Source organism: Narcine bancroftii, chromosome 4 (genome assembly GCF_036971445.1).
Source record: "Narcine bancroftii isolate sNarBan1 chromosome 4, sNarBan1.hap1, whole genome shotgun sequence".
In the NCBI taxonomy this organism is placed as follows: domain Eukaryota; kingdom Metazoa; phylum Chordata; class Chondrichthyes; order Torpediniformes; family Narcinidae; genus Narcine; species Narcine bancroftii.
The window spans coordinates 271,942,907-271,954,632 of NC_091472.1; the positions used below are offsets into that span (position 1 = coordinate 271,942,907).

The 11,726-nt window shown below is 36.5% G+C and overlaps 1 long non-coding RNA gene across 1 annotated transcript; it reads left to right on the forward strand.

Moving 5' to 3' along the window:
* The first annotated feature begins 3,940 nt into the window (after positions 1-3,940).
* On the forward strand, positions 3,941-10,161 carry LOC138760130 (uncharacterized). The gene is made up of 3 exons (XR_011355448.1): positions 3,941-4,079; positions 5,890-5,983; positions 10,014-10,161. It is a non-coding gene; the product is annotated as an uncharacterized lncRNA (long non-coding RNA).
* The last annotated feature ends 1,565 nt before the right edge of the window (positions 10,162-11,726 follow it).

An 11,726-nucleotide genomic window follows, 5' to 3' on the forward strand; every position in this document is an offset into this window, starting at 1 on the left:
TTTCCATCAGATGCAAAGATGAACTTGGCAACTGAATGCAAAATCTCAATTGGACAGTGTTTTTCCACATTAAACTAACAATCTCTTAAAACTAAACCTGTGACTCAAAGGAAGTAGTTAAATGAGAAAGTAATGGAGAGTCACAAAGGTCATCTCTAATATCAAAAAATGTGGTTATAAAGAAGAACAAGAGAAGTAAATGTATGAAAGGCAACTTTATCAAGTTCTTTATGATCTTCATAGGTAAGAGGGTAATTTGTCAATTTTCTGCACAATTATGATGAATTATTCGATTGGCAACCAGATTTGACTGAGGCTTAACTGCCATCAGGCTAATGCTGAACTCATTTTTTTTTAAATCCCTGCATCAAATGCTGATCCCCTGGTGGAGTTTAAAAAAAAACTGTCATATTAAAATAAAGTGTCTTTCTTTCTTTTCTTTGTCTTGGCTTCACGGACGAAGATTTATGGAGGGGTATGTCCACGTCTGCTGCAGGCTCGTTGGTGACTGACAAGTCCGATGCGGGTCAGGCAGGCACGGTTGCAGCGGTTGCAAGGGAAAATTGGTGGGTTGGGGTTGGGTGTTGGGTTTTTCCTCCTTTGTCTTTTGTCAGTGAGGTGGGTTACCATCCCAGGTATGTAGGCCTTGGCCTCTGCAATGGAAGTTTCAATCATTTTCATTTGTCTTGAATGTAAAAATACAGTCAGTTGTCAGACAAGTAAGTGAATTTAAGTGGTCCTAACCTCTCCCACATGCAATTCCTGCTGTGCCAGGTGAGATATCAAAATATGCTCCATTGAGAATAACTATCGACCCACTTAGGATGGGGATATCATTAGAGCCTGATAATGCCTTTGACACTGTGATAATGCTATTACCACCACATACAGATACCTTGCAGGGGGTCAACCCTGGCAGATGACTGTTGAGTATCAGAGGATACAAAGGAAAATTGGTAAATTAACCTTCGTGAGGTCTCCTTTCTTCAACTGGACCACCTGCCGATTCTGCGTGTATTCTGAGCATCTCTTGTTTCAAGTCTTCCACCCTTTTACTTCCTTCCCCATCAGTCTGCAAAGATTATTTCTAATTCCTTCCCCCCCCCCCCCCCCCCCATTTACATTTTGGGTAAGATTGTTTGCCTGGATTCCAGGCAACACTCTGACATTTAATGACTTTTCATTCTTGCTTGCTTGGTACCATGTCAATTCTGATAACTTCAAGCAAGAGTCAGGTCTGAGATAATGACATGAGTTCTGAAATTTAATCAGTTGTGAACCTCACACCTTGAATTACCATATAGATTATAAACAGTGCTGATGTTCATCACCATTCCACTGGAACACCCACTCCCAACTCAATTAATTACAATCAACCTCAACCTCCTCATTCCACCCTACCAAATTACAACTGAAAATACCATGGCAAGTGAACAAAATAAAAATCTGAGTTCAGACTTTTAAAAAAATTTTAACGATGCAGGTCGTTATAAGCCCATTCTGGACATTGTATCCCATGCTGCCCAATTATTCCCCCCACATCTCCTCCCCCTTACACCCATTAACCTATAATTCCCATATGTTTTGGAGGATGGGAATAAACTGGAGCAACTCAAGAAAATCAACTGCACGGGTCAGTGGAAAAACATAAATTCTGTACAGGGAATGGTGAAAACAAGAACTAACGATTTAGTCCCTTGAGCTTTATCACTATTCCGTTAGAATTGATCATGGCTGACTTGTATCTTTTTATTCATTCTACCTACATAGGTTCTATAACTTTTATAATAATGCTATGTGATTAAAAAAATATGAATTATAGTTTTAAAACTTTATAGTTTCCAAAGCCTTTTTAGAGAAGGCAGTGCCAGGTTTCCAATACCATGCATTGGGTATTACTCCCTGATATTTCCCTTAAATGCCCTAATTCTTCCATGACTAAATACTGAAACATTGATTTATTTTTATTTTGAATGGATAGGCTGTGATATTTGTGATCTCTGAAGTCTTAATGAAAAATATCAACCTTCCTCTATGTATCCAATTATGGTATAATCTACTGATTGCATGCTTCAGTTATTAGCAATGCAGCTGTATCTTATTTATATGCTCTGTTGCTGTAAGGAAAAGCCTTTTGGTTCACTAAAGATGTTGAGAATAGAAGTTAATGTACCAAACATCTATTCAATGCATTGTTTTTTTTTATTATGTGTGAATGATTCAAAAAGGGAAAATGGCCAACAATATAAAATTGTTTTGACAACAAATATGAATAGTAAAAGGTGACCATGGATTTCTAAATTAAATAAAAATAAATATCTGAACCATCATCTGGAACTGATCTTTCAAAGAAACATTATTGAAGTGCAAAGTGCAGCCTAAGTATCAGAACTAATTCTGATTTGTTTTATTGCACTATTACTGAATGCTCATTATTTGAATGTTGATTTTCCTTTTCTCTTTGCATCATTTGCTTATGTTTGTTAATGCTTCAATGATGTCACAAGTGTAGCTAAAAAAAATTCTAATGTTCATTGTTTAAAACATAGCCAATAATACTCTGGATGGCGTTGCTAATGTTGATACTCTGAGAATAAACATTTTTAAATTGGGTAATTCCAGCACTGCAAGGAGTTCTCTGATGCTATATATTCTCACATATTGCTATTCACATCCGCAGTAAAAAAAAATGCAGAATTTGATAAGCTTTTCTTTATTTTGCATTGCATTTTGAAGAAACAAAATATTCCCTTTCATTGCGACTTTGTGTTGTATAACCTTCAATAACCTGACTCCTTGTGTTACTTTTGCACCTCAAGTCACTTGACTTTTAGTGACAGTATCAGATTGGCAAGTAGAGGCCTGTCCTAACCAGCCTCCATTGCAGTTTGACAGATGTAAACCCCAGGTGGTGTGACATTTGAGAGGGGGACTAAATATAACATGGAAGGTGTTTTGAGGGTCTGTGATTAGAAATGGGCCTCAATACAGATGGAGCTGCAGGACTTATTGGGTGATATTCAAAGATTATTTTGTTGCTGTCCAGATGTCACCCTGGAAAGGCTTAATCCCCAGAGCCCAACCCTTCAATCGAGAGAAGAATAAACTACACAGTGATCAACCGACATGTTTTTTGGGGAAATTGTTTGTACAAAACCCTGACCTTCTGCTTTGTTGAGGTGCAAAACTGAGACGTCAGAAAGCATCGCAAATGTATCTAATTGAATACATTTGTCTTTTATTTTCTGAGAACCATTATTTTATGTGCAACAGAACTATAAAACATTAAATTCAATAAACTTTTATTTTGAAAATCAAACAGAATTATACATGTTTTATTCAGGAAAGAGCACAATAAATAATTAGATTGCAAGAGGTTTTTTTTGTCGAAAACCCATTTGAAAATTCATGTTGCTGGAGGAATGATGCAGGTAACTGACAACAGCTTAAAACTTTGTTACTATTTATTGTATTTAGATCTTTTGGACTTTTTTCAACAATTACCCAGTTTCAAATGATTGAGGATAAAATTCTGAAATACTAGGGGTTTGCACAAAGTTCATGGAAAAAGCTCTAGTTTTTGTCCTTCCATTTAAGAATGCTTCTTACAATCTCCTTTAGCAATTTAAGTAACACATAGGCACTGCCTTTAGTGTATATTACTACAATATTTCTTTCAGAATCACCCATTTATTCTAAAGGATCCCTCCCCTCTTTATGAATGCTGCTCATTTCGTTCATCCTTTAAAGGCCTACCTTTGACTAAGAGTAACTCAGCATTGATTGATGAACAATTTATTGCCCACTCCCATTGGCTAGGGAGCTCGCTCACATCACATTTTACTCACAAAAGTTTTATGATCATTTTTACTTGTAACAATTTTAATTTGACTACGACCAGATTTTTTTAAAAGATAATTCAAGTTGTTAACTCAATTTGATAAGATTTAAACTCACATTGCCCTGTTTAGACTTTCAATCAAGGACCCCAGAATACTTGTCTATTAATATAATAGTGACACTACCAATCTCCAGTGCAATATTGACTTAGAGGGAGGTTGCAATCATCCTTTCTTTCAGTTAAGTGAAGAATGATATTTAATTGAATTATTTCAACAGTAGTAAGTCTTAAAATAGTTTGGATACTTCATTTTAGAGTTATTTGATAGCTCGCTCCCTTCCTGGTGTTAAACCCATTGATGTTTCAGCACTGGGTGTGACTTACATTTTTACAGCATTTTTCATGATCCCAAGATGATCTAAAGCACCAATAAAGAGGCAATATAATGTTTTTGATGAGAAGTCACTGTGATCATGCAACCAACAACTCATTTACTTTGTTTCTTTAGTAGTTTGAAAGTGAGATCATGTGAAGTTGGATAGTATACAGTTATATATGTAGTGTTGAGTACATATTTCAATATTTTACAACAAATACTCAGACATACAGAAGCCTAGAGACCTCATGGGACATAGATAATTGAGCACCTTTTATCCCAAAACCATACAACTAAGTTACTGTAAGCTATTCCCACATCCAACTGTTTGCCATCAACTGTTATGTTGATCATCCTGTGTTCCATTCCAAATGTTTGATGCAGGTAGAATTACATTTGTTATGCAAGTGTTTTCTGTGTAGATCTCAGCACCTCAGCTTGGTAAATTAAACCCTTATTTTTCAATTCAATTTTGTTGTAGCAAATTGGCTGAGGTGCAGCACCGATGTAGGTGTAATCTCCTCATGGTGGTAATGAAGCTGAAGGTGTGTGTTATTTTAGCACATACAAGCTGTGACATCTTGTGTGAAAAATTCTACCTTGCTGCTTAAATCTGTAACAACGTACATCATATCATTAATGCTTCTTTGATAACATTACAAAACCTGTTCTGTTTAACTGTTTGTTTCCCAAAGCAAGCTAGATTTCACCAGTCTTAAATGAGCGATGTCTTGGCAGAGAATATCTATGGCACAATCAATAAGATACACAAACTCTCTGCATGCTAACATGGAATATTACATTTTTGGCAAGGAATTGTAGAAATATATGCTGAACTTCTTTTGAATTTGATTCTTTCCATAGAGAAGATTGAACCTTAGCTAAAACGAATTAACGGATTTACTGCTAAGAATAATATTGGAGCAACATTGAAGGATTATACAAGCATAATTCAAACATTTTATTGATATTAGGCTGTCCATGACACAACTCTAAGAATGTGTCTCAACACTGTTCAATAAAATAACTTGCTTGAGAAAGAAGTGGTATTATAATATCAATTATAATGATAGCAAGATATCTCAAATGGGTTCAAAGACAATAAAGTAGATATATACAGTAGATTATTTGCAGAAACCATAGGAAAATGTAATGTTGATGTCAACAAGAAAATCAAGGAACTTAGTTGGAATTTTTAAACCCAGTTGCAAAGCAGAAAAGTTATAACTTTACAACTCATCTGGAAGGCAACACCTCGACTAATGTTGCATTCCCTCTGTGCTACACTGAAGCATCAGCATAGCTGATGATCTCATGCTGTTAGAGTAATGTTTGAGTGCACATCTCTCTGATTCAGAAGTAACCGTGCTGTCACTGAATCATGGCCAACTTTAGCTTCATAAAATCTGCTGAGACTAAGTCACAGCCTTAGGCCCCATGCTTTATCTCTGCATAGCAACAAAACACAGTTCCCTGATGGTGCTCCAAGTATTTTTTTCATTGTAAAACTGAGCATTAATACATCTAATCCATTTCTACCTCACATATTACCCATATGTCATGTATTGGGTAAATTTGTGTCTTTATGAAAATTAATCAGGTAAGACTGTAAGGTTTTGTTTGAACTCAAATTTTAGTCTGATGTTCAGATTTCCTTCATTCAACATTATAGTTGCAAGAAATTGCAAAAAAAACAAACAAAGAAAATGCCTGAATAACAGTAGAAGAACCAACAGCTGTGGGGAGAGAGAAGATTATTGTTTAAGGTAGATGGCCTTTAGTTAACAGCCTAACATTTATGATTCATTGCATAGTTACAATAAGAGGAGGGCTCTCATTCTCAACTCTTCTATTCAACACAAACTCTTTTCCACATACTAAATTGTAAGGAAAAAGTTATTTTGTATATCCTCATGTTTGAACTTAGCCTTGGATTGCTTTATTAATGCCATGATCAGTTGTATATTCAGGTAAGCCAATATCTTATGTCAATGAGCCAGGATTCTGGATCTTTAGGTTTTTTTAAATTTAACCATATTCCAATGCAGAAAGACAATGAGGCCTAACATGAAATGTGCAGATAGTGTGGCTAACCTAAGTAGTTAAAATTATAAACAATGAAATCTATTTAACAGAATAGTTATGCCAATAGCTTTTGCTTGTGCCTTGGCTATCATTTTAGGACCATGACTGATGTAAACAATCTTTCAGGAAAAAAACAGAGATGCATATGTAAAATCAATGGGCATGGTTAAATGTTTTCTAAATCGCACATGACCAAAAAATTGTAGGAGTAGCATGCAAAGAAAGAAAGTTTCCTTCAATCAAACAATTAGAGATTTCTATTTTAAATTTTAATTTAGACATACAACACAGTAACAGGCCCTTCCGGCCCACAAGCCCATGCCGCCCAAATACACCCAGTTAAACTACAAAAGCTATGCATTTTGAAGGCTGGGAGGAATCTGGCGCCTGGAGGAAAACCACGTAAACATGGGGAGAATGTACAATCTCCATACAGACAGCGCCGGACTCGAACCCTATCACTGGCACCGTAACAGTGTTGAGCTAACTGTGAATTAGCTTGAAAAAGCAATGTTGTTGCAAAGATATCAAACATATTCACTAATTTACTCATTACCTTAGAAATCTAGTCTCATAGCCCATATATTTTATGTGCTAGACAATTGAATTGCAATGCAGATATTAAAGTAATTTTGGTGGTGTGTGAAATCACAATTACTTTAATATCTGCATTGCAATTCAATTGTTTTTTGGAATCTGGCACCACTGTGGCCAGATAGGAAACACAGAAACAACAATGTTCACTACTTGGGAGGGTTTAAACTAGAGGGGTGGGGGTGGGGGTGGGGGTGGGGGTGGGGGGGGAGGTTAGAAACAAAAAGAGCAGGACAGCAAGTGGAGAAGTTGAGGAGGTGGAAGTAAATCTGAAATGATGGTCTAGAAGGGGCAGGTGAATGAACATCGTGAGATTGATGGGTTAAAGTGCCTTTATTTCAATGCAAGGAACATTAAAATAATAATACATCAAACACCCTCTTTGATAAAGGCTTGTAATCCAGTTCCCAATTAAATTAAAAGGGTGCATAGTAGATTTGTACAGATTCAACAATGGACTCCCAGATTTCTGATCAATATTGAAGTTTTGAGAGTTAGCCAACATCCAATCTAATTTAGAACGTAGAACACTACAGCACAGTATAAGCCCTTTGGCCCTTGATGTTGTGCATACACATATATTTCTTTTTTAAAAAGTACTAACCATCCCTACCTCATAGGCCTCTAATTTTCTTCCATACATGTGCCTGTCTAAGAATCTCTTGCATGCCCCTAATATTTCAGCCTCCACTACCATCCCTGGCAAGGCATTCTAGACACCTACAACTCTCTGCATTTATATATATATTTTTAAAATGTCCCCCTGGTGTCTCCCCTAAACTTCCCTCCTTTCACTTTGTGTGTGTGCCTCATAAGACATCTTCCAATCCAGGCAACATCCAGGTAAATCTCCTCTGCACCCTCTCCTTAGCTTCCAGATCCTTCCTATAATGAGGTGACCAGAATTGAATGCAATATTCCAAGTGTGGTCTCACCAGTGATTTGTAGAATTGCAGCATAACCTCTCTATCGAATTTAATCCCCCTATTAATGAAGCCCAGCATCCCAATGGCCTTCTTAACTATCCTATCAACCTGTGCGGCGGAATTGAGGGATGCATGGATTTGGACCCCAAGGTCCCTCTGTTCATCTACACCCTTAAGTAACCAACAAATAACCCTGTATTCAGCCTTCTGGTTTGTCCTTCCTAAATGCATCACCTCACATTTATCCGGATTTAAATCCATCTGCCACTTCTCTGCCCAACTCTGCATCCTTTCTATATCCTCTTGTAACCTTCGACAACCTTCAGCTCCATCCACAACTCCTCCAACCTTTGTATTATTGAATTTATTAAAAAAAACATTTATACATAAAGCACAGTAACAGGCCATTACAGCCCATCTGTCCATGCCGCCCAATTTACATACATTATCCCGCACCCCTGGTACGTTTTGAATAGTGAGAGGAAACCAGAGCCCCTGGAGAAAATCCATACCGACATGGGGAGAACGTACAAACTCCTTAACATGACTCAAACCCCGGTCCAGCCCTGACTGCTTGCACTGAAAAGGCATTGCACGAACCGCTATGCCAACCAGGCCATTCTCTGCAATCTTACTGACCCATTCTTCCACCTGTTCATCCAGGTCATTAAAAATAATCACAAAGAGCAGGGACCCCAGAATAGATCTTTCTGGAACTCCACTAGTCACTGACCTAGAGGCAGAATACTTTCCTTCCACTGCTAATCTCTGCTTTCTACATGCAAGTCATCTTTTTTTTAAACCACACACCCACAGTTCCATGGAACCCATGACTCATGACATTCTGATCGAGTCTCTCATGGGGGACCTTGTCAAATGCCTTGATAAAATCCATATAGACCACATGTACCACCCTACCCTCATCAATTTATTTTGTTATCTCTTCAAAAACCTCATTTAGGCTCATGAGGCATGACCTTCCCTTCACAAAGCCAGGCTGACTATCCTGGAGTAGACTGTATTTCTCCACATAGATCCTACTTTTAAGAATCCTCTTCAATATTTGCACACCACTTGATGTAAGACACACTGATCTATAATTCCCAGGGTTCTCCCTATTACCTTTTTTTGGACAAGGGGACTACACTTGCCAATTTTCAATACTCTGGCACCTCTCATGTGCCAAAGAGGACTCAAAAATCATAGCCACTGCCTCTGCTATCTCTTCTTTCACTTCCCACAGCAACCTGGGTATATTGTATCCAGCCCTGGTGGACATCAATCTTAATATTATTAAGAAGATCCAACACTTCTTCTTCCTTAATCTCCTCATTGCATGTTCTATTCTGACCTCACCTGGATCAAGGTCCTTTTCTCTTATGATAAATGACATCCCCAACCTCCTCAGCCTCCAGGCACAGGTTGTCTCATTTATCCCTTAGCAGCCCAATCTTCATTGTCATCATCCTACTGTTCTTAACATGTGCAAGAATATCTTGGAGTTCTCCATAATCCTACATGCCAAGGTCTTCTCATGGTCTCCTTCTAGCTTTCCTATGTCCTTTCGTAAGCTCCTTCCTGGCTGCCAGATGCTTCTCATGAGCCTTTCCTGTTCCCTTCTTCCTCTTAACTAGCTGCATCACCTATTTTGTCAATATATATTTCTGAAGTGCATATCTCCCTCTATTATCCTTACTTCAGTGCAAGTGAAACAGGCTGCAGGTCACAACCAGGCAAAGTAATCAAATCTCTGTGCTTGTGTGAACAACACCTACAAGGCAAGCTCAAATAAAAATCACTCCACTAGCATTTCATCAAACTGGTTCTGTGCAGGACACTATTTTCACTTTGGTACCCATTTTTAAGCAAGGGCAAATTCCAGTTCAAAGTTCTCTCCTTGATTTAGAGTTAATTAACTGCAATCTTTGGTCCATGAGCAAACTTAACTCAATATCAAGTACTTTATCACCACCAGATTATATGATCAGATCTCAAACCCAGGTTTATCATCAGAAATACAGAGATGGGGACGCTTAGGTGGTTTGTATTTTTATTAAATAAGTAATATTTAATTAAATTTAATGATTATAAATATCTTGCATCTTTGTAAAGCTATATTTTAGCTAATGAATTTCAAGTTGATTTTTTTTCCTTTTTCAATTTTTTAACTGTTTTGTTATAATAAATACAGAACAATGAAGGAGAGGGAAGGAAACAGAAAATACAGTATCACATATGTGTATGGCTTGAAACAGAATAAACCTGGTCCCCCTGCCACTGTACTGGATGAAGACAGAAAAGATTTATATATAACCTACTCTGTTAAAAAAATAACCAAAATAAAACATCTGAGCAGCTATCCTGAGGGTTACATATATATTGTAGCTTTTGATTCTTACCGTGAATCAAAAAAGAAAGGTAAGACTATATTTTATCTGGAAGATAAAATTAAAAACAGTTACATTTAAAAACATTTACATCAAATTAAAATAAGACATAAAAGGTCACCATGTATCTTCAAATTTCACCAGTGAATCAAATACATGATATCTATTTTTTTCTAAATTTAAACAGGACATAATATGAGAGAACCATTGAAACACTGTTGGAGGTCTAGAATATTGCCATTTGAATAAGATGGCTCTTCTAGCGAAGAATGTAGAGAAGGCCACAACTCATTGGAGAGGTACAGAAAAAATCCCTATGTCAGGTTCAGTATCCCCAAAGGGAGCAATTATTAGATTGGGTCATAGCTACACCTGAAATACAGTTGAAAAGATATTAAAAATTTCTTTCCAATAGATTTCTAAAGATGGACAATGGAAAAAGAAAATATTGTATCTCATATGTATTTTCCATGTCAATGTAGCAATATCAAATTTGTATCTGTCATAAGTAGGGTTAATATTAGAAATGATACAAGCTATCATACATTTGGACATGTGAACACAATGCACTTCTTTGAATTGGATTAATGAATATTGGTCACATATTGAAGATGTATTCACGAGTTTAAGAATCTCCTCTCATAAATCCTCTGATAAGGGTCTTGCAATTCCAAATCTTATTGTGAAGTACTGGACATAATTTCAATAATCTATCATATATTTCCATTTAATCCTTTCTGAGAAGGAGTCAATTGAAAAATATTTTCAACTAGATCTGGTGGATATATAAATAGAAAGTCTGGTAATATAGTATTTAAGAAATTTCTAAATTTCTAGATGGCTTTTATTAGATAATCTCCTTTATCATTATCCTTAATAGATCATATTAATGCAGTTAAAACAATAATATTATCTAAGCTTTTATATCTATTTCCAGTGATTCCAGTTTTCATCCGAAAGTTTTTTTTTATAATATGGACTCAAAAGTTTCTTCCTTCTTTTGGAAGAACAAAAATGCTAGAATTAGTAAATTTCATTCATAAAAATTGAAACAAAAATGTAGGTATATACCTAATTTTAGATTTTAATACTAGACTGTTAATATTTGTTATCTTACTTTTCGGATTTTTTATTCTGACAAATTGGATCATCCTTTATGGAGAGATTTATAATTGGAATCTATACAGCAGTATTCAGTGGCCTCTTTAGTTCTTCCATTTAGTTTTTCCAAGATCAATAAGGATATATCTGATTGAATACTATTATGGATCTGGTTCCAATTTAGGAAATTAGTAATAGCATGGGTGGCATGGTTGGTTTAGCGGTTAGCACAATGCTGATATGACATCAGCGACCGGGATTTGAATCTGGCACTGTCTATAAGGAGTTTGTTCTCCCCGTGTATGATTTGGTTTCCTCTGGGGACTGCAGTTTCCTCACATCCATCGAAATGTAGCAGGATTACAGATAGCATTTTGTCAAGAGGGCTTGCAAAATCAGGGAGGAGCCCTACCACC